Genomic DNA, 22,479 nt, shown 5'->3' on the forward strand with positions numbered 1-22,479 from the left:
CCTCGAGAAGAATACATTTCAGAGTCCAGAAAATGCGTACAAAGATTTACTCTGCCACAACAATTCGCTACCACTGAGGTCCACAGCGATGAGTGACGGGTGCTGCCGTCTTTCGTCTATCGTCATCTGTGATCTTGGCTCAGGCCCGAAGAGACACGCTATTTTGAAATTTTCGGTTCACAGCAGTACATTGGCCCATTTAAAATTGTGCTGCCCCCTGTGAGAATATAACTCACGGCCCCTGGTTTACAAGACCAGTGCTCTGCCCCTGAGCTAAGGAGGCTGTTACAGCTTACACCTCTTTGCGATCGTCACAGCCCTCGAGAAGAATACATTTCAGAGTCCAGAAAATGCGTACAAAGATTTACTCTGCCACAACAATTCGCTACCACTGAGGTCCACAGCGATGAGTGATGGGTGCTGCCGTCTTTCGTCTATCGTCATCTGTGATCTTGGCTCAGGCCCGAAGAGACACGCTATTTTGAAATTTTCGGTTCACAGCAGTACATTGGCCCATTTAAAATTGTGCTGCCCCCTGTGAGAATCGAACTCATGGCCCCTGGTTTACAAGACCAGTGCTCTGCCCCTGAGCTAAGGAGGCTGTTACAGCTTACACCTCTTTGCGATCGTCACAGCCCTCGAGAAAAATACATTTCAGAGTCCAGAAAATGCGTACAAAGATTTACTCTGCCACAACAATTCGCTACCACTGAGGTCCACAGCGATGAGTGACGGGTGCTGCCGTCTTTCGTCTATCGTCATCTGTGATCTTGGCTCAGGCCCGAAGAGACACGCTATTTTGAAATTTTCGGTTCACAGCAGTACATTGGCCCATTTAAAATTGTGCTGCCCCCTGTGAGAATCGAACTCACGGCCCCTGGTTTACAAGACCAGTGCTCTGCCCCTGAGCTAAGGAGGCTGTTACAGCTTACACCTCTTTGCGATCGTCACAGCCCTCGAGAAAAATACATTTCAGAGTCCAGAAAATGCGTACAAAGATTTACTCTGCCACAACAATTCGCTACCACTGAGGTCCACAGCGATGAGTGACGGGTGCTGCCGTCTTTCGTCTATCGTCATCTGTGATCTTGGCTCAGGCCCGAAGAGACACGCTATTTTGAAATTTTCGGTTCACAGCAGTACATTGGCCCATTTAAAATTGTGCTGCCCCCTGTGAGAATCGAACTCACGGCCCCTGGTTTACAAGACCAGTGCTCTGCCCCTGAGCTAAGGAGGCTGTTATAGCTTACACCTCTTTGCGATCGTCACAGCCCTCGAGAAAAATACATTTCAGAGTCCAGAAAATGCGTACAAAGATTTACTCTGCCACAACAATTCGCTACCACTGAGGTCCACAGCGATGAGTGACGGGTGCTGCCGTCTTTCGTCTATCGTCATCTGTGATCTTGGCTCAGGCCCGAAGAGACACGCTATTTTGAAATTTTCGGTTCACAGCAGTACATTGGCCCATTTAAAATTGTGCTGCCCCCTGTGAGAATCGAACTCACGGCCCCTGGTTTACAAGACCAGTGCTCTGCCCCTGAGCTAAGGAGGCTGTTACAGCTTACACCTCTTTGCGATCGTCACAGCCCTCGAGAAAAATACATTTCAGAGTCCAGAAAATGCGTACAAAGATTTACTCTGCCACAACAATTCGCTACCACTGAGGTCCACAGCGATGAGTGACGGGTGCTGCCGTCTTTCGTCTATCGTCATCTGTGATCTTGGCTCAGGCCCGAAGAGACACGCTATTTTGAAATTTTCGGTTCACAGCAGTACATTGGCCCATTTAAAATTGTGCTGCCCCCTGTGAGAATCGAACTCACGGCCCCTGGTTTACAAGACCAGTGCTCTGCCCCTGAGCTAAGGAGGCTGTTACAGCTTACACCTCTTTGCGATCGTCACAGCCCTCGAGAAAAATACATTTCAGAGTCCAGAAAATGCGTACAAAGATTTACTCTGCCACAACAATTCGCTACCACTGAGGTCCACAGCGATGAGTGACGGGTGCTGCCGTCTTTCGTCTATCGTCATCTGTGATCTTGGCTCAGGCCCGAAGAGACACGCTATTTTGAAATTTTCGGTTCACAGCAGTACATTGGCCCATTTAAAATTGTGCTGCCCCCTGTGAGAATCGAACTCACGGCCCCTGGTTTACAAGACCAGTGCTCTGCCCCTGAGCTAAGGAGGCTGTTACAGCTTACACCTCTTTGCGATCGTCACAGCCCTCGAGAAAAATACATTTCAGAGTCCAGAAAATGCGTACAAAGATTTACTCTGCCACAACAATTCGCTACCACTGAGGTCCACAGCGATGAGTGACGGGTGCTGCCGTCTTTCGTCTATCGTCATCTGTGATCTTGGCTCAGGCCCGAAGAGACACGCTATTTTGAAATTTTCGGTTCACAGCAGTACATTGGCCCATTTAAAATTGTGCTGCCCCCTGTGAGAATCGAACTCACGGCCCCTGGTTTACAAGACCAGTGCTCTGCCCCTGAGCTAAGGAGGCTGTTACAGCTTACACCTCTTTGCGATCGTCACAGCCCTCGAGAAAAATACATTTCAGAGTCCAGAAAATGCGTACAAAGATTTACTCTGCCACAACAATTCGCTACCACTGAGGTCCACAGCGATGAGTGACGGGTGCTGCCGTCTTTCGTCTATCGTCATCTGTGATCTTGGCTCAGGCCCGAAGAGACACGCTATTTTGAAATTTTCGGTTCACAGCAGTACATTGGCCCATTTAAAATTGTGCTGCCCCCTGTGAGAATCGAACTCACGGCCCCTGGTTTACAAGACCAGTGCTCTGCCCCTGAGCTAAGGAGGGTGTTACAGCTTACACCTCTTTGCGATCGTCACAGCCCTCGAGAAAAATACATTTCAGAGTCCAGAAAATGCGTACAAAGATTTACTCTGCCACAACAATTCGCTACCACTGAGGTCCACAGCGATGAGTGACGGGTGCTGCCGTCTTTCGTCTATCGTCATCTGTGATCTTGGCTCAGGCCCGAAGAGACACGCTATTTTGAAATTTTCGGTTCACAGCAGTACATTGGCCCATTTAAAATTGTGCTGCCCCCTGTGAGAATCGAACTCACGGCCCCTGGTTTACAAGACCAGCGCTCTGCCCCTGAGCTAAGGAGGCTGTTACAGCTTACACCTCTTTGCGATCGTCACAGCCCTCGAGAAAAATACATTTCAGAGTCCAGAAAATGCGTACAAAGATTTACTCTGCCACAACAATTCGCTACCACTGAGGTCCACAGCGATGAGTGACGGGTGCTGCCCTCTTTCGTCTATCGTCATCTGTGATCTTGGCTCAGGCCCGAAGAGACACGCTATTTTGAAATTTTCGGTTCACAGCAGTACATTGGCCCATTTAAAATTGTGCTGCCCCCTGTGAGAATCGAACTCACGGCCCCTGGTTTACAAGACCAGTGCTCTGCCCCTGAGCTAAGGAGGCTGTTACAGCTTACACCTCTTTGCGATCGTCACAGCCCTCGAGAAAAATACATTTCAGAGTCCAGAAAATGCGTACAAAGATTTACTCTGCCACAACAATTCGCTACCACTGAGGTCCACAGCGATGAGTGACGGGTGCTGCCGTCTTTCGTCTATCGTCATCTGTGATCTGGGCTCAGGCCCGAAGAGACACGCTATTTTGAAATTTTCGGTTCACAGCAGTACATTGGCCCATTTAAAATTGTGCTGCCCCCTGTGAGAATCGAACTCACGGCCCCTGGTTTACAAGACCAGTGCTCTGCCCCTGAGCTAAGGAGGCTGTTACAGCTTACACCTCTTTGCGATCGTCACAGCCCTCGAGAAAAATACATTTCAGAGTCCAGAAAATGCGTACAAAGATTTACTCTGCCACAACAATTCGCTACCACTGAGGTCCACAGCGATGAGTGACGGGTGCTGCCGTCTTTCGTCTATCGTCATCTGTGATCTTGGCTCAGGCCCGAAGAGACACGCTATTTTGAAATTTTCGGTTCACAGCAGTACATTGGCCCATTTAAAATTGTGCTGCCCCCTGTGAGAATCGAACTCACGGCCCCTGGTTTACAAGACCAGTGCTCTGCCCCTGAGCTAAGGAGGCTGTTACAGCGTACACCTCTTTGCGATCGTCACAGCCCTCGAGAAAAATACATTTCAGAGTCCAGAAAATGCGTACAAAGATTTACTCTGCCACAACAATTCGCTACCACTGAGGTCCACAGCGATGAGTGACGGGTGCTGCCGTCTTTCGTCTATCGTCATCTGTGATCTTGGCTCAGGCCCGAAGAGACACGCTATTTTGAAATTTTCGGTTCACAGCAGTACATTGGCCCATTTAAAATTGTGCTGCCCCCTGTGAGAATCGAACTCACGGCCCCTGGTTTACAAGACCAGTGCTCTGCCCCTGAGCTAAGGAGGCTGTTACAGCTTACACCTCTTTGCGATCGTCACAGCCCTCGAGAAAAATACATTTCAGAGTCCAGAAAATGCGTACAAAGATTTACTCTGCCACAACAATTCGCTACCACTGAGGTCCACAGCGATGAGTGACGGGTGCTGCCGTCTTTCGTCTATCGTCATCTGTGATCTTGGCTCAGGCCCGAAGAGACACGCTATTTTGAAATTTTCGGTTCACAGCAGTACATTGGCCCATTTAAAATTGTGCTGCCCCCTGTGAGAATCGAACTCACGGCCCCTGGTTTACAAGACCAGTGCTCTGCCCCTTTTTTTTTTTTTTTTTTTTTTTTTTTTTGACATCTTATCTATGCTACAAGCTGACACGTAGCTACATTTTTTTTTTTCTTCTACCAACTTTTTTTTTTTTATCTTTTTTTTTTTTTTAGATGCTGCCCTTTTTTTTTTCTTTTTTTTTTTTTTTATATTGCCAATTTGTAATAAGAAAGAATGAACAAAGTGTATATCATTGCTAGGCTGCTGTAGCGCAATATAAGAAATGAAATGTCTTCTTGAGGATTTTTTTTTTTTTTTTTTTTTTTTTTTTTTTTTTTTTGCCAAGTAGTAAACAGAAATTGTTATGGTGCACAAAAGACTATCACTTCATAATTGAAGGAAGGTTGCTCCGCTCGCTCCGCGAGAGAAGGGTAATGTGAAAGCGAAAATGGGAAAGAAAAAATGCCTTCTGCATTGGTGAGCATCTGAATAGTATCGTAAAATTGCGGCAAGTGCTAAAGTCCCAGGAAGCAAATGGGAGTCATACATACAGGTCACTGGCAACCTCTGCGATCCGAAAGATTGTATTTGAAGCATTTAACCGTTAATTATGATGTTCAGCATATTTCCAAATATCCTCCTGTAGTCACAGTGTTGTCTCATTTTAAAGTGTTCAATTTCTATGTAAGAATAATAGTCGAGGAAAGTAGCATGCCTATTCTGCATAATAAACGATGCTGTGTGGCCCATGATCCACGTTGCAGCGTTGTTTTTTGCTCGTGGATATCTCAGTTTTTGTGGCTGAATGACCTCTAAAAGATCTACACCACAGGGCGTCGTACGGTCTATCACCGACAATCGTTGACGAAGAAATGTAGTAATTTCTTCTGCATGTCCGCACGTGAACCTATGAAGAAGCGTATCGACCCTTCCGCATGCGTCACAGTTGGGCGTTGGATGAAGGCCAATTTTATGTAGCTTTTCATTCGTTGCTACTTTATCGTTGACTGTTAGATACCAGTCGGCTATGACGCGTGACGGTAACACGTCGCTGTGCACATTCCGCCATACGATACTCCAATGTGTATGTGGATGTTTTTCTTCGAGACGATTCCTGTGGTTTGTTGTCGTGAGAAGGCCATAAAGCTTCCTGTTCGTCAGGCTTCCGTTATCGACGATGTTGTGTCGAATGTAGCTCATTTCCATGTAGTACAGTCGCACATGTCGGTAAGCAAGTGGAATGCCGGCGATATTAACGGGTGGGTCAAGGCTATGAGGCTTCCACCGCTGAATGAGGTTTGTGATGATACTGGTCCTCCGGGTACGGAACTCCTTCCTGATGCGATTTAGGAGCAGGGTGACACATTTTTTGTGTACTTTAATGAGGTTAAGGCCACCTTTAAACGAAGGTAAGGTTAAGGTATCGAACTGAACTTTGAAAATGTGCCCCCTAAAAAGAAACCAACATAACGCTTGTTGTATACTCTTGGCTAGATGGTCGGAGATGGGAAGAATTTGCGCCAAATAAGTCATCTTGCTCGTAATGGCGATCTCGATGGTCTTAACTTTCTGTAGTATGTTCAAGTCACGGTCGGAGTGAAGTATCAAAGCAGCACGTAATTTATTAAGCATGTGTGACCAGTTCTTCGTCAGGAATTTGTCTGGTTTGGCCTCAAAAGTAACACCGAGGGTTGTGTGAGAATCCTTGACCTTGCACCAGGTAACATGGGATATGTCTCCGATACCGCCACCGATCTGCAAAGCTGTGGTTTTAGTTCTATTGAGTATTGCTCCTGAAAGAAACGTGAATTTTTGTAAAAGAGTTTCCGCTGACAGAAGTTGTTGCGATGATGACACAGTTACGCATACATCGTCAGCATACGCAATGCATGGGATAGTGACAGACTGGACGCTAAGTCCGATCCCGCTATGCGCCAAGTTGTTCAGTAGCGGCTCCACTGCAATGGCGTACAAAATCATTGACAGAGGACATCCTTGGCGGACGGATTGCTCAATGGAAACTTCTTTCGTAAAGTGGCCATTAATGAGAATCCGTGAAGAGGCGTTTGTAGTAAGTTTGCGAATTAATTCTATGAGATGAAGTCCAAAACCTAGTTTCTTCATGCTTTTAAAGAGGAAGTCATGACGTACACGGTCATAAGCCTTCTCAAAATCTAGAAAGATCAGAGCGCCCTGTCCTTTGCTTTCAGCATACGAACAGATGATGTCCCTCAAATCGCAGGCTGCTGAGATTGCACTTCGGCCTTGCACTGCACTGTACTGGTAACTGCCCAAAACCTTGTACATAACGGTTTGCATCCTTAGCTTAATCGATCTGGTGATGATTTTGAAGTCGGCATTCAGGAGTGTGATGGGTCGCATGTTTTCGACCTTCCTGCTGTTCCCTTTTTTCGGTAAGGGCAGGATGATACCTTCCGTAAATGCCTTGGGTATAACTTCCAGGTGCCAGAGTTCATTCGCGATCTCGAGGAGCGTCGGACCGAGGAGGTTCCAGTAACGCTGGTAAAACTCAGCGCTGAGACCGTCGGGTCCTGGTGACTTCCCTTTCTTTGCACTGTGGACCGCCAGTCGGATTTCGTCCTCTGTGAAAAGAGATTCCAGATTTGCAGTATCCTGTTGCGACAAGCGACAGCTCAAGGTCCTAAGAAAATCGTCGCACGAGTGTTCATCAACGGCTTGCTTCTTGTAAAGTTGACTATAATAGTCGTAGACGTGCGAGATGATGTCACGTTGCTTCGTGATGGCATTCTCAGCGTCATCAACAACGGCTTCAATCAACATGGCTTTACACCGTTTCGTCGTTCTCAGGATGTGGTACAGAGAGGCCCGTTCTTCGGCGGCAACGTCCTTGGGGTGGGCTCGCACGATGATGCCTTGCATTCGTTGGCGTTGTAGCGCCGTGATTTTCGCTTTATATCGTTTGATCTTTATGTCGATATCGCCAGAAGGATTGTTAGCACGACTGTACAGTTCTCTCAAACAGCGATAATAAAACTCAATAGTCTGTTTCTGCCAAAAGCTTTTTTGTCGGGCGTAACTCATGAGGGTGAGGCGTAATTTAGGCTTAGCACACTGAGTCCACCACTGGAGAGCGCTATCGTAACGACGTCGTTGCCGCTGGAGCTGTTGCCACGTCATGTTCACCTCCTCTTCAAGTTGGGCATCCTGCAGAAGGCTGACATTCAATTTCCAGTAGCCTTTCCCGCGGTATATTTGCTGGCGGCGTAGGTTAAGGTAACACTGATACGCACAATGGTCGGAGATGTTGACAGGAGCTATGTCACAGTTCACAGCGTGTCGCTGGAGGGCCTCGGACACATAGATCCTATCCAACCGACTGGCAGAATGACTAGTTACGAAGGTGTACGCTACCCGTTCACCGTGCAGTTGTTGCCATGTATCGTGAAGACGCATGCCATGAATTAAATGTTCAAGTTCGATACATATGTTCGTGTGAGGAGTTTGGTCTCTGTCGTTAAGCACACAATTGAAGTCACCACCGAGGATGAGATGTGCACGATAAGCGCTAAGAAGAATGGGAACCTCGTTTTTATAAAATGTTGAGCGATCTCTCTTATGAGTGCTACCTGAGGGAGCGTACACGTTAACAATCTGCACACCATTCACTCGAAGAGAAATGCCACGACCACTAGGCAGCCGCTGCACATCCGTAAATGGTATACCGTCGCGCAGAAGTATGGCAGTGCCTACAGCATCCTGGAGATTGATGTTATCAATGAGAACGTAACCGGGCACTTCTAAGACTGTGATTACCTCCTGTAGGAGGGCAATGTCAACGCTGGTACCATACAAGAAATCAGTTAGCGAACGGAGTTTCACCGCACTGTGAATTCTATTGACGTTAAGTGTGGTAACGTTGTAGGTTTGGCTATCGCACATGATGGTTCAGAGGACAATGAGCTCTGTGTTGGATCGTCCTTCTCGACGTCTTTGAATCAAACTCGTTGGGAACGTCTGGAGTACTCAGAGAGTGGAAATGTCGCAGCGCGATGGTCATGCGCGAGAGCAGCTACTGCTGCATCTCCTCGTCCTGCTGCCACCACGGCTCATTGCTGTCGGGGTGCTTCGCGGTGCGCGCGCCGCCCTGCCCGCCACCGCCGGCTGAGTCTGTCAGCGTGGTCGCATCCGCCTGACCAACACGCGGGGCTGCGACTGACGTCAGCGAGTTCCTGCGGGAGCGCTGCTGCAGCTGCTCGCTGCTCTGCTCGCTCTTCCTCTTAGCCGTTACGGTGCTCTGTTCCCTCTCAGCGCTCAGTAGTGCCTTCAGGTGTTTGGTCTGTTCACGAATGCGTTCTTGCCTCGCGGTGTCCTCGCAGCGCACGGAGCAAGAAGATGGAGGTTCAGTCTCGCTGCCACTTTCTGACATGTGTACGGGTCTCAAATCATCCGACTTTTCCTCTTTGCTACTATTCCCTTTGCTTCTCCTTCGGCGGCCTTTCTTCGTGTCTGCTGCAGTCTCTACCGATAGGGGCGGTTCAGGCAAACTGATCTGCACCCGCTCCTGTATCTCACACGGCTTAGTTTCAGAGGTGGCTGGCGCATCGTTGTTATCCAGCGGTAACTGCCCCGGTGAGGATGACGGTGCCGGATCGACGTCCGTCCTACCGCAAATGTCTTGGGCACTGCATTCCACCTGAACTGGCATCTCCGCCTCGCTAACACGTTCCGGCTGCCGAGGTGGTGGTACCGTCCCCGCGACTACCTCACTCAATAGCGGAACAAGCTTTTCACTACCGTCTGCAGGACGTTCCCGTGGAAGTTGAAATGGACGTCGACGTGTACAGTTCATCCGCAGATGTTCTGTTGAATGGCAGATCGAACAGGTAGGGGGTTGTCCAATGTAAGTTACCTGTGCACGACAGCCGCCAATGGTAACATACGAAGGTATATGCTTTTTTAAGTCCACACGTACACTTCGCACCCCGCTGTTAACTTGGTAGCGATATGCACTCGACCATTTTTCATTGGTAACCGACAAAACAACGCCGTACAGTGACAGAGAACGTGCTATCAGGTCATTAGGGCACTCAGGTGGCACATTAAATACCCTGACGGTTCTCACTCCGTATCCCGAAGGCACGATTTGGACATTGCTAATACTGCCATCATTATGACGAAATGGTCTCACACCAGCATGCTCCTCAACGAATTTCTCATAAGTGTCACTCGAAATAAATTTGATAAATAACGAGTACTGCACAAAGTCCAACTGGAACGTGTCGACTATATCTTCCGGCAATTTCAGATCCTCAAAAATCCACTCATGGATTTCGAAAGCCGTCGGTCGCAAGGCAGCACGATCGAAAACACACTGAACGCTGTTCGCTCTGTTAATTGTCGACATCTTACTTACAACAGTGGTACAGAAACAAACGTTAACAGCGTTCGCACACGCTGCGCAGCTCGCCACCACAGCACTGCTCGCGACGTAAACACTGGCCCGCGCTACCGCCCGTCACCGCGCGATGTGCACTGGCCGAGTGCCGGAGCACGACTGACCCCTGAGCTAAGGAGGCTGTTACAGCTTACACCTCTTTGCGATCGTCACAGCCCTCGAGAAAAATACATTTCAGAGTCCAGAAAATGCGTACAAAGATTTACTCTGCCACAACAATTCGCTACCACTGAGGTCCACAGCGATGAGTGACGGGTGCTGCCGTCTTTCGTCTATCGTCATCTGTGATCTTGGCTCAGGCCCGAAGAGACACGCTATTTTGAAATTTTCGGTTCACAGCAGTACATTGGCCCATTTAAAATTGTGCTGCCCCCTGTGAGAATCGAACTCACGGCCCCTGGTTTACAAGACCAGTGCTCTGCCCCTGAGCTAAGGAGGCTGTTACAGCTTACACCTCTTTGCGATCGTCACAGCCCTCGAGAAAAATACATTTCAGAGTCCAGAAAATGCGTACAAAGATTTACTCTGCCACAACAATTCGCTACCACTGAGGTCCACAGCGATGAGTGACGGGTGCTGCCGTCTTTCGTCTATCGTCATCTGTGATCTTGGCTCAGGCCCGAAGAGACACGCTATTTTGAAATTTTCGGTTCACAGCAGTACATTGGCCCATTTAAAATTGTGCTGTCCCCTGTGAGAATCGAACTCACGGCCCCTGGTTTACAAGACCAGTGCTCTGCCCATGAGCTAAGGAGGCTGTTACAGCTTACACCTCTTTGCGATCGTCACAGCCCTCGAGAAAAATACATTTCAGAGTCCAGAAAATGCGTACAAAGATTTACTCTGCCACAACAATTCGCTACCACTGAGGTCCACAGCGATGAGTGACGGGTGCTGCCGTCTTTCGTCTATCGTCATCTGTGATCTTGGCTCAGACCCGAAGAGACACGCTATTTTGAAATTTTCGGTTCACAGCAGTACATTGGCCCATTTAAAATTGTGCTGCCCCCTGTGAGAATCGAACTCACGGCCCCTGGTTTACAAGACCAGTGCTCTGCCCCTGAGCTAAGGAGGCTGTTACAGCTTACACCTCTTTGCGATCGTCACAGCCCTCGAGAAAAATACAATTCAGAGTCCAGAAAATGCGTACAAAGATTTACTCTGCCACAACAATTCGCTACCACTGAGGTCCACAGCGATGAGTGACGGGTGCTGCCGTCTTTCGTCTATCGTCATCTGTGATCTTGGCTCAGGCCCGAAGAGACACGCTATTTTGAAATTTTCGGTTCACAGCAGTACATTGGCCCATTTAAAATTGTGCTGCCCCCTGTGAGAATCGAACTCACGGCCCCTGGTTTACAAGACCAGTGCTCTGCCCCTGAGCTAAGGAGGCTGTTACAGCTTACACCTCTTTGCGATCGTCACAGCCCTCGAGAAAAATACATTTCAGAGTCCAGAAAATGCGTACAAAGATTTACTCTGCCACAACAATTCGCTACCACTGAGGTCCACAGCGATGAGTGACGGGTGCTGCCGTCTTTCGTCTATCGTCATCTGTGATCTTGGCTCAGGCCCGAAGAGACACGCTATTTTGAAATTTTCGGTTCACAGCAGTACATTGGCCCATTTAAAATTGTGCTGCCCCCTGTGAGAATCGAACTCACGGCCCCTGGTTTACAAGACCAGTGCTCTGCCCCTGAGCTAAGGAGGCTGTTACAGCTTACATCTCTTTGCGATCGTCACAGCCCTCGAGAAAAATACATTTCAGAGTCCAGAAAATGCGTACAAAGATTTACTCTGCCACAACAATTCGCTACCACTGAGGTCCACAGCGATGAGTGACGGGTGCTGCCGTCTTTCGTCTATCGTCATCTGTGATCTTGGCTCAGGCCCGAAGAGACACGCTATTTTGAAATTTTCGGTTCACAGCAGTACATTGGCCCATTTAAAATTGTGCTGCCCCCTGTGAGAATCGAACTCACGGCCCCTGGTTTACAAGACCAGTGCTCTGCCCCTGAGCTAAGGAGGCTGTTACAGCTTACACCTCTTTGCGATCGTCACAGCCCTCGAGAAAAATACATTTCAGAGTCCAGAAAATGCGTACAAAGATTTACTCTGCCACAACAATTCGCTACCACTGAGGTCCACAGCGATGAGTGACGGGTGCTGCCGTCTTTCGTCTATCGTCATCTGTGATCTTGGCTCAGGCCCGAAGAGACACGCTATTTTGAAATTTTCGGTTCACAGCAGTACATTGGCCCATTTAAAATTGTGCTGCCCCCTGTGAGAATCGAACTCACGGCCCCTGGTTTACAAGACCAGTGCTCTGCCCCTGAGCTAAGGAGGCTGTTACAGCTTACACCTCTTTGCGATCGTCACAGCCCTCGAGAAAAATACATTTCAGAGTCCAGAAAATGCGTACAAAGATTTACTCTGCCACAACAATTCGCTACCACTGAGGTCCACAGCGATGAGTGACGGGTGCTGCCGTCTTTCGTCTATCGTCATCTGTGATCTTGGCTCAGGCCCGAAGAGACACGCTATTTTGAAATTTTCGGTTCACAGCAGTACATTGGCCCATTTAAAATTGTGCTGCCCCCTGTGAGAATCGAACTCACGGCCCCTGGTTTACAAGACCAGTGCTCTGCCCCTGAGCTAAGGAGGCTGTTACAGCGTACACCTCTTTGCGATCGTCACAGCCCTCGAGAAAAATACATTTCAGAGTCCAGAAAATGCGTACAAAGATTTACTCTGCCACAACAATTCGCTACCACTGAGGTCCACAGCGATGAGTGACGGGTGCTGCCGTCTTTCGTCTATCGTCATCTGTGATCTTGGCTCAGGCCCGAAGAGACACGCTATTTTGAAATTTTCGGTTCACAGCAGTACATTGGCCCATTTAAAATTGTGCTGCCCCCTGTGAGAATCGAACTCACGGCCCCTGGTTTACAAGACCAGTGCTCTGCCCCTGAGCTAAGGAGGCTGTTACAGCTTACACCTCTTTGCGATCGTCACAGCCCTCGAGAAAAATACATTTCAGAGCCCAGAAAATGCGTACAAAGATTTACTCTGCCACAACAATTCGCTACCACTGAGGTCCACAGCGATGAGTGACGGGTGCTGCCGTCTTTCGTCTATCGTCATCTGTGATCTTGGCTCAGGCCCGAAGAGACACGCTATTTTGAAATTTTCGGTTCACAGCAGTACATTGGCCCATTTAAAATTGTGCTGCCCCCTGTGAGAATCGAACTCACGGCCCCTGGTTTACAAGACCAGTGCTCTGCCCCTGAGCTAAGGAGGCTGTTACAGCGTACACCTCTTTGCGATCGTCACAGCCCTCGAGAAAAATACATTTCAGAGTCCAGAAAATGCGTACAAAGATTTACTCTGCCACAACAATTCGCTACCACTGAGGTCCACAGCGATGAGTGACGGGTGCTGCCGTCTTTCGTCTATCGTCATCTGTGATCTTGGCTCAGGCCCGAAGAGACACGCTATTTTGAAATTTTCGGTTCACAGCAGTACATTGGCCCATTTAAAATTGTGCTGCCCCCTGTGAGAATCGAACTCACGGCCCCTGGTTTACAAGACCAGTGCTCTGCCCATGAGCTAAGGAGGCTGTTACAGCTTACACCTCTTTGCGATCGTCACAGCCCTCGAGAAAAATACATTTCAGAGCCCAGAAAATGCGTACAAAGATTTACTCTGCCACAACAATTCGCTACCACTGAGGTCCACAGCGATGAGTGACGGGTGCTGCCGTCTTTCGTCTATCGTCATCTGTGATCTTGGCTCAGGCCCGAAGAGACACGCTATTTTGAAATTTTCGGTTCACAGCAGTACATTGGCCCATTTAAAATTGTGCTGCCCCCTGTGAGAATCGAACTCACGGCCCCTGGTTTACAAGACCAGTGCTCTGCCCCTGAGCTAAGGAGGCTGTTACAGCGTACACCTCTTTGCGATCGTCACAGCTCTCGAGAAAAATACATTTCAGAGTCCAGAAAATGCGTACAAAGATTTACTCTGCCACAACAATTCGCTACCACTGAGGTCCACAGCGATGAGTGACGGGTGCTGCCGTCTTTCGTCTATCGTCATCTGTGATCTTGGCTCAGGCCCGAAGAGACACGCTATTTTGAAATTTTCGGTTCACAGCAGTACATTGGCCCATTTAAAATTGTGCTGCCCCCTGTGAGAATCGAACTCACGGCCCCTGGTTTACAAGACCAGTGCTCTGCCCCTGAGCTAAGGAGGCTGTTACAGCTTACACCTCTTTGCGATCGTCACAGCCCTCGAGAAAAATACATTTCAGAGTCCAGAAAATGCGTACAAAGATTTACTCTGCCACAACAATTCGCTACCACTGAGGTCCACAGCGATGAGTGACGGGTGCTGCCGTCTTTCGTCTATCGTCATCTGTGATCTTGGCTCAGGCCCGAAGAGACACGCTATTTTGAAATTTTCGGTTCACAGCAGTACATTGGCCCATTTAAAATTGTGCTGCCCCCTGTGAGAATCGAACTCACGGCCCCTGGTTTACAAGACCAGTGCTCTGCCCCTGAGCTAAGGAGGCTGTTACAACTTACACCTCTTTGCGATCGTCACAGCCCTCGAGAAAAATACATTTCAGAGTCCAGAAAATGCGTACAAAGATTTACTCTGCCACAACAATTCGCTACCACTGAGGTCCACAGCGATGAGTGACGGGTGCTGCCGTCTTTCGTCTATCGTCATCTGTGATCTTGGCTCAGGCCCGAAGAGACACGCTATTTTGAAATTTTCGGTTCACAGCAGTACATTGGCCCATTTAAAATTGTGCTGCCCCCTGTGAGAATCGAACTCACGGCCCCTGGTTTACAAGACCAGTGCTCTGCCCCTGAGCTAAGGAGGCTGTTACAGCTTACACCTCTTTGCGATCGTCACAGCCCTCGAGAAAAATACATTTCAGAGTCCAGAAAATGCGTACAAAGATTTACTCTGCCACAACAATTCGCTACCACTGAGGTCCACAGCGATGAGTGACGGGTGCTGCCGTCTTTCGTCTATCGTCATCTGTGATCTTGGCTCAGGCCCGAAGAGACACGCTATTTTGAAATTTTCGGTTAACAGCAGTACATTGGCCCATTTAAAATTGTGCTGCCCCCTGTGAGAATCGAACTCACGGCCCCTGGTTTACAAGACCAGTGCTCTGCCCCTGAGCTAAGGAGGCTGTTACAGCTTACACCTCTTTGCGATCGTCACAGCCCTCGAGAAAAATACATTTCAGAGTCCAGAAAATGCGTACAAAGATTTACTCTGCCACAACAATTCGCTTCCACTGAGGTCCACAGCGATGAGTGACGGGTGCTGCCGTCTTTCGTCTATCGTCATCTGTGATCTTGGCTCAGGCCCGAAGAGACACGCTATTTTGAAATTTTCGGTTCACAGCAGTACATTGGCCCATTTAAAATTGTGCTGCCCCCTGTGAGAATCGAACTCACGGCCCCTGGTTTACAAGACCAGCGCTCTGCCCCTGAGCTAAGGAGGCTGTTACAGCTTACACCTCTTTGCGATCGTCACAGCCCTCGAGAAAAATACATTTCAGAGTCCAGAAAATGCGTACAAAGATTTACTCTGCCACAACAATTCGCTACCACTGAGGTCCACAGCGATGAGTGACGGGTGCTGCCGTCTTTCGTCTATCGTCATCTGTGATCTTGGCTCAGGCCCGAAGAGACACGCTATTTTGAAATTTTCGGTTCACAGCAGTACATTGGCCCATTTAAAATTGTGCTGCCCCCTGTGAGAATCGAACTCACGGCCCCTGGTTTACAAGACCAGTGCTCTGCCCCTGAGCTAAGGAGGCTGTTACAGCTTACACCTCTTTGCGATCGTCACAGCCCTCGAGAAAAATACATTTCAGAGTCCAGAAAATGCGTACAAAGATTTACTCTGCCACAACAATTCGCTACCACTGAGGTCCACAGCGATGAGTGACGGGTGCTGCCGTCTTTCGTCTATCGTCATCTGTGATCTTGGCTCAGGCCCGAAGAGACACGCTATTTTGAAATTTTCGGTTCACAGCAGTACATTGGCCCATTTAAAATTGTGCTGCCCCCTGTGAGAATCGAACTCACGGCCCCTGGTTTACAAGACCAGTGCTCTGCCCCTGAGCTAAGGAGGCTGTTACAGCTTACACCTCTTTGCGATCGTCACAGCCCTCGAGAAAAATACATTTCAGAGTCCAGAAAATGCGTACAAAGATTTACTCTGCCACAACAATTCGCTACCACTGAGGTCCACAGCGATGAGTGACGGGTGCTGCCGTCTTTCGTCTATCGTCATCTGTGATCTTGGCTCAGGCCCGAAGAGACACGCTATTTTGAAATTTTCGGTTCACAGCAGTACATTGGCCCATTTAAAATTGTGCTGCCCCCTGTGAGAATCGAACTCACGGCCCCTGGTTTACAAGACCAGTGCTCTGCCCCTGAGCTAAGGAGGCTGTTACAGCTTACACCTCTTTGCGATCGTCACAACCCTCGAGAAAAATACATTTCAGAGTCCAGAAAATGCGTACAAAGATTTACTCTGCCACAACAATTCGCAACCACTGAGGTCCACAGCGATGAGTGACGGGTGCTGCCGTCTTTCGTCTATCGTCATCTGTGATCTTGGCTCAGGCCCGAAGAGACACGCTATTTTGAAATTTTCGGTTCACAGCAGTACATTGGCCCATTTAAAATTGTGCTGCCCCCTGTGAGAATCGAACTCACGACCCCTGGTTTACAAGACCAGTGCTCTGCCCCTGAGCTAAGGAGGCTGTTACAGCTTACACCTCTTTGCGATCGTCACAGCCCTCGAGAAAAATACATTTCAGAGTCCAGAAAATGCGTACAAAGATTTACTCTGCCACAACAATTCGCTACCACTGAGGTCCACAGCGATGAGTGACGGGTGCTGCCGTCTTTCGTCTATCGTCATCTGTGATCTTGGCTCAGGCCCGAAGAGACACACTATTTTGAAATTTTCGGTTCACAGCAGTACATTGGCCCATTTAAAATTGTGCTGCCCCCTGTGAGAATCGAACTCACGGCCCCTGGTTTACAAGACCAGTGCTCTGCCCCTGAGCTAAGGAGGCTGTTACAGCTTACACCTCTTTGCGATCGTCACAGCCCTCGAGAAAAATACATTTCAGAGTCCAGAAAATGCGTACAAAGATTTACTCTGCCACAACAATTCGCTACCACTGAGGTCCACAGCGATGAGTGACGGGTGCTGCCGTCTTTCGTCTATCGTCATCTGTGATCTTGGCTCAGGCCCGAAGAGACACGCTATTTTGAAATTTTCGGTTCACAGCAGTACATTGGCCCATTTAAAATTGTGCTGCCCCCTGTGAGAATCGAACTCACGGCCCCTGGTTTACAAGACCAGTGCTCTGCCCCTGAGCTAAGGAGGCTGTTACAGCTTACACCTCTTTGCGATCGTCACAGCCCTCGAGAAAAATACATTTCAGAGTCCAGAAAATGCGTACAAAGATTTACTCTGCCACAACAATTCGCTACCACTGAGGTCCACAGCGATGAGTGACGGGTGCTGCCGTCTTTCGTCTATCGTCATCTGTGATCTTGGCTCAGGCCCGAAGAGACACGCTATTTTGAAATTTTCGGTTCACAGCAGTACATTGGCCCATTTAAAATTGTGCTGCCCTCTGTGAGAATCGAACTCACGGCCCCTGGTTTACAAGACCAGTGCTCTGCCCCTGAGCTAAGGAGGCTGTTACAGCTTACACCTCTTTGCGATCGTCACAACCCTCGAGAAAAATACATTTCAGAGTCCAGAAAATGCGTACAAAGATTTACTCTGCCACAACAATTCGCTACCACTGAGGTCCACAGCGATGAGTGACGGGTGCTGCCGTCTTTCGTCTATCGTCATCTGTGATCTTGGCTCAGGCCCGAAGAGACACGCTATTTTGAAATTTTCGGTTCACAGCAGTACATTGGCCCATTTAAAATTGTGCTGCCCCCTGTGAGAATCGAACTCACGGCCCCTGGTTTACAAGACCAGTGCTCTGCCCCTGAGCTAAGGAGGCTGTTACAGCTTACACCTCTTTGCGATCGTCACAGCCCTCGAGAAAAATACATTTCAGAGTCCAGAAAATGCGTACAAAGATTTACTCTGCCACAACAATTCGCTACCACTGAGGTCCACAGCGATGAGTGACGGGTGCTGCCGTCTTTCGTCTATCGTCATCTGTGATCTTGGCTCAGGCCCGAAGAGACACGCTATTTTGAAATTTTCGGTTCACAGCAGTACATTGGCCCATTTAAAATTGTGCTGCCCCCTGTGAGAATCGAAGTCACGGCCCCTGGTTTACAAGACCAGTGCTCTGCCCCTGAGCTAAGGAGGCTGTTACAGCTTACACCTCTTTGCGATCGTCACAGCCCTCGAGAAAAATACATTTCAGAGTCCAGAAAACGCGTACAAAGATTTACTCTGCCACAACAATTCGCTACCACTGAGGTCCACAGCGATGAGTGACGGGTGCTGCCGTCTTTCGTCTATCGTCATCTGTGATCTTGGCTCAGGCCCGAAGAGACACGCTATTTTGAAATTTTCGGTTCACAGCAGTACATTGGCCCATTTACAATTGTGCTGCCCCCTGTGAGAATCGAACTCACGGCCCCTGGTTTACAAGACCAGTGCTCTGCCCCTGAGCTAAGGAGGCTGTTACAGCTTACACCTCTTTGCGATCGTCACAGCCCTCGAGAAAAATACATTTCAGAGTCCAGAAAATGCGTACAAAGATTTACTCTGCCACAACAATTCGCTACCACTGAGGTCCACAGCGATGAGTGACGGGTGCTGCCGTCTTTCGTCTATCGTCATCTGTGATCTTGGCTCAGGCCCGAAGAGACACGCTATTTTGAAATTTTCGGTTCACAGCAGTACATTGGCCCATTTAAAATTGTGCTGCCCCCTGTGAGAATCGAACTCACGGCCCCTGGTTTACAAGACCAGTGCTCTGCCCCTGAGCTAAGGAGGCTGTTACAGCTTACACCTCCTTGCGATCGTCACAGCCCTCGAGAAAAATACATTTCAGAGTCCAGAAAATGCGTACAAAGATTTACTCTGCCACAACAATTCGCTACCACTGAGGTCCACAGCGATGAGTGACGGGTGCTGCCGTCTTTCGTCTATCGTCATCTGTGATCTTGGCTCAGGCCCGAAGAGACACGCTATTTTGAAATTTTCGGTTCACAGCAGTACATTGGCCCATTTAAAATTGTGCTGCCCCCTGTGAGAATCGAACTCACGGCCCCTGGTTTACAAGACCAGTGCTCTGCACCTGAGCTAAGGAGGCTGTTACAGCTTACACCTCTTTGCGATCGTCACAGCCCTCGAGAAAAATACATTTCAGAGTCCAGAAAATGCGTACAAAGATTTACTCTGCCACAACAATTCGCTACCACTGAGGTCCACAGCGATGAGTGACGGGTGCTGCCGTCTTTCGTCTATCGTCATCTGTGATCTTGGCTCAGGCCCGAAGAGACACGCTATTTTGAAATTTTCGGTTCACAGCAGTACATTGGCCCATTTAAAATTGTGCTGCCCCCTGTGAGAATCGAACTCACGGCCCCTGGTTTACAAGACCAGTGCTCTGCCCCTGAGCTAAGGAGGCTGTTACAGCTTACACCTCTTTGCGATCGTCACAGCCCTCGAGAAAAATACATTTCAGAGTCCAGAAAATGCGTACAAAGATTTACTCTGCCACAACAATTCGCTACCACTGAGGTCCACAGCGATGAGTGACGGGTGCTGCCGTCTTTCGTCTATCGTCATCTGTGATCTTGGCTCAGGCCCGAAGAGACACGCTATTTTGAAATTTTCGGTTCACAGCAGTACATTGGCCCATTTAAAATTGTGCTGCCCCCTGTGAGAATCGAACTCACGGCCCCTGGTTTACAAGACCAGTGCTCTGCCCCTGAGCTAAGGAGGCTGTTACAGCTTACACCTCTTTGCGATCGTCACAGCCCTCGAGAAAAATACATTTCAGAGTCCAGAAAATGCGTACAAAGATTTACTCTGCCACAACAATTCGCTACCACTGAGGTCCACAGCGATGAGTGACGGGTGCTGCCGTCTTTCGTCTATCGTCATCTGTGATCTTGGCTCAGGCCCGAAGAGACACGCTATTTTGAAATTTTCGGTTCACAGCAGTACATTGGCCCATTTAAAATTGTGCTGCCCCCTGTGAGAATCGAACTCACGGCCCCTGGTTTACAAGACCAGTGCTCTGCCCCTGAGCTAAGGAGGCTGTTACAGCTTACACCTCTTTGCGATCGTCACAGCCCTCGAGAAAAATACATTTCAGAGTCCAGAAAATGCGTACAAAGATTTACTCTGCCACAACAATTCGCTACCACTGAGGTCCACAGCGATGAGTGACGGGTGCTGCCGTCTTTCGTCTATCGTCATCTGTGATCTTGGCTCAGGCCCGAAGAGACACGCTATTTTGAAATTTTCGGTTCACAGCAGTACATTGGCCCATTTAAAATTGTGCTGCCCCCTGTGAGAATCGAACTCACGGCCCCTGGTTTACAAGACCAGTGCTCTGCCCCTGAGCTAAGGAGGCTGTTGCAGCTTACACCTCTTTGCGATCGTCACAGCCCTCGAGAAAAATACATTTCAGAGTCCAGAAAATGCGTACAAAGATTTACTCTGCCACAACAATTCGCTACCACTGAGGTCCACAGCGATGAGTGACGGGTGCTGCCGTCTTTCGTCTATCGTCATCTGTGATCTTGGCTCAGGCCCGAAGAGACACGCTATTTTGAAATTTTCGGTTCACAGCAGTACATTGGCCCATTTAAAATTGTGCTGCCCCCTGTGAGAATCGAACTCACGGCCCCTGGTTTACAAGACCAGTGCTCTGCCCCTGAGCTAAGGAGGCTGTTACAGCTTACACCTCTTTGCGATCGTCACAGCCCTCGAGAAAAATACATTTCAGAGTCCAGAAAATGCGTACAAAGATTTACTCTGCCACAACAATTCGCTACCACTGAGGTCCACAGCGATGAGTGACGGGTGCTGCCGTCTTTCGTCTATCGTCATCTGTGATCTTGGCTCAGGCCCGAAGAGACACGCTATTTTGAAATTTTCGGTTCACAGCAGTACATTGGCCCATTTAAAATTGTGCTGCCCCCTGTGAGAATCGAACTCACGGCCCCTGGTTTACAAGACCAGTGCTCTGCCCCTGAGCTAAGGAGGCTGTTACAGCTTACACCTCTATGCGATCGTCACAGCCCTCGAGAAAAATACATTTCAGAGTCCAGAAAATGCGTACAAAGATTTACTCTGCCACAACAATTCGCTACCACTGAGGTCCACAGCGATGAGTGACGGGTGCTGCCGTCTTTCGTCTATCGTCATCTGTGATCTTGGCTCAGGCCCGAAGAGACACGCTATTTTGAAATTTTCGGTTCACAGCAGTACATTGGCCCATTTAAAATTGTGCTGCCCCCTGTGAGAATCGAACTCACGGCCCCTGGTTTACAAGACCAGTGCTCTGCCCCTGAGCTAAGGAGGCTGTTACAGCTTACACCTCTTTGCGATCGTCACAGCCCTCGAGAAAAATACATTTCAGAGTCCAGAAAATGCGTACAAAGATTTACTCTGCCACAACAATTCGCTACCACTGAGGTCCACAGCGATGAGTGACGGGTGCTGCCGTCTTTCGTCTATCGTCATCTGTGATCTTGGCTCAGGCCCGAAGAGACACGCTATTTTGAAATTTTCGGTTCACAGCAGTACATTGGCCCATTTAAAATTGTGCTGCCCCCTGTGAGAATCGAACTCACGGCCCCTGGTTTACAAGACCAGTGCTCTGCCACTGAGCTAAGGAGGCTGTTACAGCTTACACCTCTTTGCGATCGTCACAGCCCTCGAGAAAAATACATTTCAGAGTCCAGAAAATGCGTACAAAGATTTACTCTGCCACAACAATTCGCTACCACTGAGGTCCACAGCGATGAGTGACGGGTGCTGCCGTCTTTCGTCTATCGTCATCTGTGATCTTGGCTCAGGCCCGAAGAGACACGCTATTTTGAAATTTTCGGTTCACAGCAGTACATTGGCCCATTTAAAATTGTGCTGCCCCCTGTGAGAATCGAACTCACGGCCCCTGGTTTACAAGACCAGTGCTCTGCCCCTGAGCTAAGGAGGCTGTTACAGCTTACACCTCTTTGCGATCGTCACAGCGCTCGAGAAAAATACATTTCAGAGTCCAGAAAATGCGTACAAAGATTTACTCTGCCACAACAATTCGCTACCACTGAGGTCCACAGCGATGAGTGACGGGTGCTGCCGTCTTTCGTCTATCGTCATCTGTGATC

General features: G+C 48.9%; 52 non-coding genes across 52 annotated transcripts; all 52 read right to left on the minus strand.

The window, feature by feature from the left end:
• Window positions 1-211: 211 nt before the first annotated feature.
• Window positions 212-283, minus strand: Trnat-ugu (transfer RNA threonine (anticodon UGU)). Its single transcript has one exon. It is a non-coding gene; the product is annotated as a tRNA-Thr (tRNA).
• A 246-nt stretch (window positions 284-529) lies between these two features.
• Window positions 530-601, minus strand: Trnat-ugu (transfer RNA threonine (anticodon UGU)). The gene has a single exon. It is a non-coding gene; the product is annotated as a tRNA-Thr (tRNA).
• Window positions 602-847: 246 nt separating this feature from the next.
• Trnat-ugu (transfer RNA threonine (anticodon UGU)) lies at window positions 848-919 on the minus strand. The gene has a single exon. It is a non-coding gene; the product is annotated as a tRNA-Thr (tRNA).
• Window positions 920-1,165: 246 nt separating this feature from the next.
• Trnat-ugu (transfer RNA threonine (anticodon UGU)) lies at window positions 1,166-1,237 on the minus strand. Its single transcript has one exon. It is a non-coding gene; the product is annotated as a tRNA-Thr (tRNA).
• Window positions 1,238-1,483: 246 nt separating this feature from the next.
• On the minus strand, window positions 1,484-1,555 carry Trnat-ugu (transfer RNA threonine (anticodon UGU)). The gene has a single exon. It is a non-coding gene; the product is annotated as a tRNA-Thr (tRNA).
• Window positions 1,556-1,801: 246 nt separating this feature from the next.
• On the minus strand, window positions 1,802-1,873 carry Trnat-ugu (transfer RNA threonine (anticodon UGU)). The gene has a single exon. It is a non-coding gene; the product is annotated as a tRNA-Thr (tRNA).
• A 246-nt stretch (window positions 1,874-2,119) lies between these two features.
• Window positions 2,120-2,191, minus strand: Trnat-ugu (transfer RNA threonine (anticodon UGU)). Its single transcript has one exon. It is a non-coding gene; the product is annotated as a tRNA-Thr (tRNA).
• A 246-nt stretch (window positions 2,192-2,437) lies between these two features.
• Window positions 2,438-2,509, minus strand: Trnat-ugu (transfer RNA threonine (anticodon UGU)). The gene has a single exon. It is a non-coding gene; the product is annotated as a tRNA-Thr (tRNA).
• A 246-nt stretch (window positions 2,510-2,755) lies between these two features.
• Window positions 2,756-2,827, minus strand: Trnat-ugu (transfer RNA threonine (anticodon UGU)). The gene has a single exon. It is a non-coding gene; the product is annotated as a tRNA-Thr (tRNA).
• A 246-nt stretch (window positions 2,828-3,073) lies between these two features.
• On the minus strand, window positions 3,074-3,145 carry Trnat-ugu (transfer RNA threonine (anticodon UGU)). Its single transcript has one exon. It is a non-coding gene; the product is annotated as a tRNA-Thr (tRNA).
• Window positions 3,146-3,391: 246 nt separating this feature from the next.
• On the minus strand, window positions 3,392-3,463 carry Trnat-ugu (transfer RNA threonine (anticodon UGU)). The gene has a single exon. It is a non-coding gene; the product is annotated as a tRNA-Thr (tRNA).
• A 246-nt stretch (window positions 3,464-3,709) lies between these two features.
• Window positions 3,710-3,781, minus strand: Trnat-ugu (transfer RNA threonine (anticodon UGU)). The gene has a single exon. It is a non-coding gene; the product is annotated as a tRNA-Thr (tRNA).
• Window positions 3,782-4,027: 246 nt separating this feature from the next.
• On the minus strand, window positions 4,028-4,099 carry Trnat-ugu (transfer RNA threonine (anticodon UGU)). The gene has a single exon. It is a non-coding gene; the product is annotated as a tRNA-Thr (tRNA).
• Window positions 4,100-4,345: 246 nt separating this feature from the next.
• On the minus strand, window positions 4,346-4,417 carry Trnat-ugu (transfer RNA threonine (anticodon UGU)). Its single transcript has one exon. It is a non-coding gene; the product is annotated as a tRNA-Thr (tRNA).
• Window positions 4,418-10,472: 6,055 nt separating this feature from the next.
• Window positions 10,473-10,544, minus strand: Trnat-ugu (transfer RNA threonine (anticodon UGU)). Its single transcript has one exon. It is a non-coding gene; the product is annotated as a tRNA-Thr (tRNA).
• Window positions 10,545-10,790: 246 nt separating this feature from the next.
• Window positions 10,791-10,862, minus strand: Trnat-ugu (transfer RNA threonine (anticodon UGU)). Its single transcript has one exon. It is a non-coding gene; the product is annotated as a tRNA-Thr (tRNA).
• A 246-nt stretch (window positions 10,863-11,108) lies between these two features.
• On the minus strand, window positions 11,109-11,180 carry Trnat-ugu (transfer RNA threonine (anticodon UGU)). The gene has a single exon. It is a non-coding gene; the product is annotated as a tRNA-Thr (tRNA).
• A 246-nt stretch (window positions 11,181-11,426) lies between these two features.
• On the minus strand, window positions 11,427-11,498 carry Trnat-ugu (transfer RNA threonine (anticodon UGU)). The gene has a single exon. It is a non-coding gene; the product is annotated as a tRNA-Thr (tRNA).
• A 246-nt stretch (window positions 11,499-11,744) lies between these two features.
• On the minus strand, window positions 11,745-11,816 carry Trnat-ugu (transfer RNA threonine (anticodon UGU)). The gene has a single exon. It is a non-coding gene; the product is annotated as a tRNA-Thr (tRNA).
• A 246-nt stretch (window positions 11,817-12,062) lies between these two features.
• Trnat-ugu (transfer RNA threonine (anticodon UGU)) lies at window positions 12,063-12,134 on the minus strand. Its single transcript has one exon. It is a non-coding gene; the product is annotated as a tRNA-Thr (tRNA).
• A 246-nt stretch (window positions 12,135-12,380) lies between these two features.
• Window positions 12,381-12,452, minus strand: Trnat-ugu (transfer RNA threonine (anticodon UGU)). Its single transcript has one exon. It is a non-coding gene; the product is annotated as a tRNA-Thr (tRNA).
• Window positions 12,453-12,698: 246 nt separating this feature from the next.
• On the minus strand, window positions 12,699-12,770 carry Trnat-ugu (transfer RNA threonine (anticodon UGU)). The gene has a single exon. It is a non-coding gene; the product is annotated as a tRNA-Thr (tRNA).
• A 246-nt stretch (window positions 12,771-13,016) lies between these two features.
• Trnat-ugu (transfer RNA threonine (anticodon UGU)) lies at window positions 13,017-13,088 on the minus strand. Its single transcript has one exon. It is a non-coding gene; the product is annotated as a tRNA-Thr (tRNA).
• Window positions 13,089-13,334: 246 nt separating this feature from the next.
• On the minus strand, window positions 13,335-13,406 carry Trnat-ugu (transfer RNA threonine (anticodon UGU)). The gene has a single exon. It is a non-coding gene; the product is annotated as a tRNA-Thr (tRNA).
• Window positions 13,407-13,652: 246 nt separating this feature from the next.
• Window positions 13,653-13,724, minus strand: Trnat-ugu (transfer RNA threonine (anticodon UGU)). The gene has a single exon. It is a non-coding gene; the product is annotated as a tRNA-Thr (tRNA).
• A 246-nt stretch (window positions 13,725-13,970) lies between these two features.
• On the minus strand, window positions 13,971-14,042 carry Trnat-ugu (transfer RNA threonine (anticodon UGU)). The gene has a single exon. It is a non-coding gene; the product is annotated as a tRNA-Thr (tRNA).
• A 246-nt stretch (window positions 14,043-14,288) lies between these two features.
• On the minus strand, window positions 14,289-14,360 carry Trnat-ugu (transfer RNA threonine (anticodon UGU)). The gene has a single exon. It is a non-coding gene; the product is annotated as a tRNA-Thr (tRNA).
• A 246-nt stretch (window positions 14,361-14,606) lies between these two features.
• Trnat-ugu (transfer RNA threonine (anticodon UGU)) lies at window positions 14,607-14,678 on the minus strand. The gene has a single exon. It is a non-coding gene; the product is annotated as a tRNA-Thr (tRNA).
• Window positions 14,679-14,924: 246 nt separating this feature from the next.
• Window positions 14,925-14,996, minus strand: Trnat-ugu (transfer RNA threonine (anticodon UGU)). Its single transcript has one exon. It is a non-coding gene; the product is annotated as a tRNA-Thr (tRNA).
• Window positions 14,997-15,242: 246 nt separating this feature from the next.
• Window positions 15,243-15,314, minus strand: Trnat-ugu (transfer RNA threonine (anticodon UGU)). Its single transcript has one exon. It is a non-coding gene; the product is annotated as a tRNA-Thr (tRNA).
• A 246-nt stretch (window positions 15,315-15,560) lies between these two features.
• Window positions 15,561-15,632, minus strand: Trnat-ugu (transfer RNA threonine (anticodon UGU)). Its single transcript has one exon. It is a non-coding gene; the product is annotated as a tRNA-Thr (tRNA).
• A 246-nt stretch (window positions 15,633-15,878) lies between these two features.
• Trnat-ugu (transfer RNA threonine (anticodon UGU)) lies at window positions 15,879-15,950 on the minus strand. Its single transcript has one exon. It is a non-coding gene; the product is annotated as a tRNA-Thr (tRNA).
• A 246-nt stretch (window positions 15,951-16,196) lies between these two features.
• Trnat-ugu (transfer RNA threonine (anticodon UGU)) lies at window positions 16,197-16,268 on the minus strand. The gene has a single exon. It is a non-coding gene; the product is annotated as a tRNA-Thr (tRNA).
• A 246-nt stretch (window positions 16,269-16,514) lies between these two features.
• Window positions 16,515-16,586, minus strand: Trnat-ugu (transfer RNA threonine (anticodon UGU)). The gene has a single exon. It is a non-coding gene; the product is annotated as a tRNA-Thr (tRNA).
• Window positions 16,587-16,832: 246 nt separating this feature from the next.
• Window positions 16,833-16,904, minus strand: Trnat-ugu (transfer RNA threonine (anticodon UGU)). Its single transcript has one exon. It is a non-coding gene; the product is annotated as a tRNA-Thr (tRNA).
• Window positions 16,905-17,150: 246 nt separating this feature from the next.
• On the minus strand, window positions 17,151-17,222 carry Trnat-ugu (transfer RNA threonine (anticodon UGU)). Its single transcript has one exon. It is a non-coding gene; the product is annotated as a tRNA-Thr (tRNA).
• Window positions 17,223-17,468: 246 nt separating this feature from the next.
• On the minus strand, window positions 17,469-17,540 carry Trnat-ugu (transfer RNA threonine (anticodon UGU)). Its single transcript has one exon. It is a non-coding gene; the product is annotated as a tRNA-Thr (tRNA).
• Window positions 17,541-17,786: 246 nt separating this feature from the next.
• On the minus strand, window positions 17,787-17,858 carry Trnat-ugu (transfer RNA threonine (anticodon UGU)). The gene has a single exon. It is a non-coding gene; the product is annotated as a tRNA-Thr (tRNA).
• A 246-nt stretch (window positions 17,859-18,104) lies between these two features.
• Window positions 18,105-18,176, minus strand: Trnat-ugu (transfer RNA threonine (anticodon UGU)). Its single transcript has one exon. It is a non-coding gene; the product is annotated as a tRNA-Thr (tRNA).
• Window positions 18,177-18,422: 246 nt separating this feature from the next.
• Trnat-ugu (transfer RNA threonine (anticodon UGU)) lies at window positions 18,423-18,494 on the minus strand. Its single transcript has one exon. It is a non-coding gene; the product is annotated as a tRNA-Thr (tRNA).
• Window positions 18,495-18,740: 246 nt separating this feature from the next.
• On the minus strand, window positions 18,741-18,812 carry Trnat-ugu (transfer RNA threonine (anticodon UGU)). The gene has a single exon. It is a non-coding gene; the product is annotated as a tRNA-Thr (tRNA).
• A 246-nt stretch (window positions 18,813-19,058) lies between these two features.
• Window positions 19,059-19,130, minus strand: Trnat-ugu (transfer RNA threonine (anticodon UGU)). Its single transcript has one exon. It is a non-coding gene; the product is annotated as a tRNA-Thr (tRNA).
• A 246-nt stretch (window positions 19,131-19,376) lies between these two features.
• Window positions 19,377-19,448, minus strand: Trnat-ugu (transfer RNA threonine (anticodon UGU)). The gene has a single exon. It is a non-coding gene; the product is annotated as a tRNA-Thr (tRNA).
• A 246-nt stretch (window positions 19,449-19,694) lies between these two features.
• Window positions 19,695-19,766, minus strand: Trnat-ugu (transfer RNA threonine (anticodon UGU)). Its single transcript has one exon. It is a non-coding gene; the product is annotated as a tRNA-Thr (tRNA).
• Window positions 19,767-20,012: 246 nt separating this feature from the next.
• Trnat-ugu (transfer RNA threonine (anticodon UGU)) lies at window positions 20,013-20,084 on the minus strand. Its single transcript has one exon. It is a non-coding gene; the product is annotated as a tRNA-Thr (tRNA).
• Window positions 20,085-20,330: 246 nt separating this feature from the next.
• Window positions 20,331-20,402, minus strand: Trnat-ugu (transfer RNA threonine (anticodon UGU)). Its single transcript has one exon. It is a non-coding gene; the product is annotated as a tRNA-Thr (tRNA).
• Window positions 20,403-20,648: 246 nt separating this feature from the next.
• Trnat-ugu (transfer RNA threonine (anticodon UGU)) lies at window positions 20,649-20,720 on the minus strand. Its single transcript has one exon. It is a non-coding gene; the product is annotated as a tRNA-Thr (tRNA).
• Window positions 20,721-20,966: 246 nt separating this feature from the next.
• On the minus strand, window positions 20,967-21,038 carry Trnat-ugu (transfer RNA threonine (anticodon UGU)). Its single transcript has one exon. It is a non-coding gene; the product is annotated as a tRNA-Thr (tRNA).
• Window positions 21,039-21,284: 246 nt separating this feature from the next.
• Window positions 21,285-21,356, minus strand: Trnat-ugu (transfer RNA threonine (anticodon UGU)). Its single transcript has one exon. It is a non-coding gene; the product is annotated as a tRNA-Thr (tRNA).
• Window positions 21,357-21,602: 246 nt separating this feature from the next.
• Trnat-ugu (transfer RNA threonine (anticodon UGU)) lies at window positions 21,603-21,674 on the minus strand. Its single transcript has one exon. It is a non-coding gene; the product is annotated as a tRNA-Thr (tRNA).
• Window positions 21,675-21,920: 246 nt separating this feature from the next.
• Trnat-ugu (transfer RNA threonine (anticodon UGU)) lies at window positions 21,921-21,992 on the minus strand. The gene has a single exon. It is a non-coding gene; the product is annotated as a tRNA-Thr (tRNA).
• A 246-nt stretch (window positions 21,993-22,238) lies between these two features.
• On the minus strand, window positions 22,239-22,310 carry Trnat-ugu (transfer RNA threonine (anticodon UGU)). Its single transcript has one exon. It is a non-coding gene; the product is annotated as a tRNA-Thr (tRNA).
• Window positions 22,311-22,479: the final 169 nt, after the last annotated feature.

The sequence above is a fragment of the Schistocerca serialis genome, unplaced genomic scaffold (assembly GCF_023864345.2).
Source record: "Schistocerca serialis cubense isolate TAMUIC-IGC-003099 unplaced genomic scaffold, iqSchSeri2.2 HiC_scaffold_1369, whole genome shotgun sequence".
NCBI classification, from domain to species: domain Eukaryota; kingdom Metazoa; phylum Arthropoda; class Insecta; order Orthoptera; family Acrididae; genus Schistocerca; species Schistocerca serialis.